This window comes from Pteropus medius, unplaced genomic scaffold (genome assembly GCF_902729225.1).
Source record: "Pteropus medius unplaced genomic scaffold, Ma_sr-lr_union100, whole genome shotgun sequence".
Taxonomy (NCBI): Eukaryota; Metazoa; Chordata; class Mammalia; order Chiroptera; family Pteropodidae; genus Pteropus; species Pteropus medius.
The window spans coordinates 39,052-42,221 of record NW_024342411.1 but is presented as its reverse complement, the minus strand read 5'-3'; the positions used below and the strand labels follow the sequence as shown (position 1 = coordinate 42,221).

At 38.9% G+C, this 3,170-nt stretch overlaps 1 pseudogene; it reads left to right on the top strand.

Annotated features, from left to right (window-relative positions):
• Nucleotides 1–1,593: 1,593 nt before the first annotated feature.
• On the top strand, nucleotides 1,594–2,530 carry LOC120600309 (olfactory receptor 18-like; annotated as a pseudogene).
• The last annotated feature ends 640 nt before the right edge of the window (nucleotides 2,531–3,170 follow it).

The following is a 3,170-nucleotide window of genomic DNA, read 5'->3' as shown; positions in this document are numbered from 1 at the left end:
TCTCTCCTTTCTTTCTTTCTGCCTTCCACTTTCTTTATTTTTTATTTTATCACTAGATATACTTCAAGGGCACTTTTCTCTATCCTGGTCATATTTATAGATTTCTTCCTCCAGAGAACCTCAAATCAGGATCTTCAGAGTGAGAGACCTCCTCCATGATGACGGTTGCTTTGTAGGTTTTAGGTACCTTGTGCTTAATGGTTTTAAGCCCTTTGCTGTATCACCGAAGTGTCATGAGTACAATTCTAAAACCCTGAGGATCCAGATCTTTGTCGAGACAAAGACATGGGTAATAGCAACAGCAGACATAATTAAAAGTCCTGGGAGCTCTCTGTGCTGAGGAGTGCAGACCTCGGCATGACACATAGTAGCTGTGTTTCTTTCTCTCCTCTCTTGTCAACTCCCATCCTCTCTCTTCCCTTTCCTTCTCCCGCCCAAATTTGGGCTCTCACCCCAAATTTGGCTTGAATATTGAGGCTAAAAATGCTACACATTCAAGAGGGTATAAAAAGTATTATCCTCATATGGATGTCTCTCTGTCTGGAGGAAGTCTAGCAGCCCATCTAAGCTAGTCTGCAATGACATGAGAGGTCAAGGAAAGTGGCTTTTTTTTATTGTAGTTAGATTGTGGATTCAGAGTGAGAGTTCATACATATGCGAGGTTGGAAACTCTCACTGTCACCAAAAGAAGAAGGAGCCAGCCTTTTCAAAAATTGAGATATAATTGACATATAACATTATAGTACTTTCAGGTATAGGACATAATGATTTATATTTGATTATATTACAAAATGATCATCACAAGTCTAGATAAGATCTGTCACTGTACATAGTTACAATTTTTTTATCATAATAAGAACTTTTAAGATCTAGTGTCTTAGTAACTTTCAAATATGAAAGATAATATTATTAGTTATAGTTACCACACTGTACATTACATGCCCATGGCTCTTGTATTTTATAACTGGAGAACTCCGACTTTCTTATCAGGTAGTCCAGATGTTGGGCAAAATGGGAAGAGGGAGAGGTGTGGTTTAAAAATTGTTAATAGTCTAATATCACACACACACAACAATGCAATCAGACAATTTATTACATAACTCTTATAGTATGTATATAAATAGTCCAAATCAAGAGAATTAATTGCACTGCATTTGGAGAAAATAAAATACGATGATAGCTCATTAGTGTTTATAATTAAAGAAACTAATAAAGAACTTTTTGTTTTATTATGGGAGAAAGATATTTCTCACTTCTTTGCTTTCCTTCACAAGAGGGGACTGAGAAGTTAATAAGTTTATGGAGTTTTAGTTCTCTAAATAACCTTGCTCCTCTAATTTCTCTAGCTCATTTTTTTCCCAAAGTGTGCATGTAGTAATTAGTTAATGGAGCAAATCCAATGTGAAAAAGGTTCTCAGAAGAATGTTTGTCATAACCGAGAAATACTACTAAAGGAGTATGGTCTTTGAGTATGAATACTTTATATATGAATTGCTTAAATCCAAAATATAGACTCACTGATGGATACTTGTATGCTTGTTTCCTTTATACAACGCTTGTTTATTTTCCAAAAGGTGTCTGTGCTTTGTGGACCCACAGAACATAACAGGTGTCTTGAAATTTCTCCTCCTGGGACTCTCAGATGATCCAGAACTGCAGCCTCTAATTTTTGGGCTCTTCCTGTCCATGTACCTGGTCACCATGCTGGGGAATCTGCTCATCATCCTGGATGTCAGCTCTGACTCCCACCTCCACACCCCTATGTAATTCTTCCTCTCCATTCTCTCCATGGCTGACATTGGTTTTACTTCTACCACCATCCCCAAGATGATTTTAGACATCCAAACTCACAGCGGAGTCATCTCCTATGCCGGATGCCTGATTCAATTGTCTTTTTTTATTGTTTTTGGATGTCTGGACAATGCACTTCTAACTGTGATGGTTTATGACCGGTTTATAGCTATTTGTTACCCCCTGAAATACCTGGTCATCATGAACCCCCGCCTCTGCAGCCTGCTGGTTCTAGGGTCCTTTTTGATCAGCCTTATGAACTCTCAGCTGCACTGCTTGTTGATGTCACAACTTTCCTTTTGCACAAATGTGGAAATTCCTCATTTCTTCTGTGACCCTGCTCAACTCCTCAAGCTGGCCTGTAATGATACCTCCACCAATAACTTATTAATCTATGTTATCGGTGTCATCTTTGGTGGAGTTCCACTCTCAGGGATCATTTTCTCTTACTATAAAATTGTTTCCTCCATTCTGAGAGTCCCATCATCAGGTGGGAGGTATAAAGCCTTCGTCACCTGTGGTTCTCACCTGTCAGTTGTTTGCTTATTTTATGGAACAGGCCTTGGGGTGTACCTCAGTTCAACTGTCTCACCTTCTTTGAAGGAAGGTACAGTGGCCTCAGTGGTGTATACGATGGTCACCCCCATGCTGAATCCCTTCATCTACAGTCTGAGGAACAGGGACATCAAGAGAGCCCTGCAGAGTCTCCTCAACAGAACAGCCTAGTCTCAATACTCACTTCCCCCCATGCTGTGGTCAGTAGATTAGAAATTACTGCAAAACCAAACATCTGGAATTGGCAAATATGCCTCTTTGGGCACACAATTGTTGTATCTCATGGTTTTCATTCCTTTTGAACTATTACATCAGAAAGTTGCTTATTCTGGCACATATTTGATGGGATTAAGGGACTATTCTGTGATCCTATGTATGTCAAAATCGCTGCACAATTGAGTTGAATTACAACTATGAAATCTTATGTATTTGTCGCCGATGGCCCAGGCATCCTGTAGATATTGACAACTCTCTTTTGAATACATAGCTATATATGATTCCCAATTATTTTCACCATCCATGCCTATTTTCCCTAAAACTTTGGCTTTGTTTAAATCTATTGATTCAGATTTTGTGAGAGAATGTGTGTCACTGGTCCTCCATCTAGGCTTCCTACTCAAAGCATCTGATAAGCTTTAAAATTCTTCATGTCTGAGTCCCATCACTATAGATTACGATTTCATTGGACCAGAGAGTGAAAATATTATGAACGCATTTAACAGCACCCCAGGTGGGTCTAATATGCAGACAAGATGAGGAATACTGAATTTTGTCAGAACTTTTATTCAAAGATGACTTATATGTTCTTTTCTGCCTATCTAAAG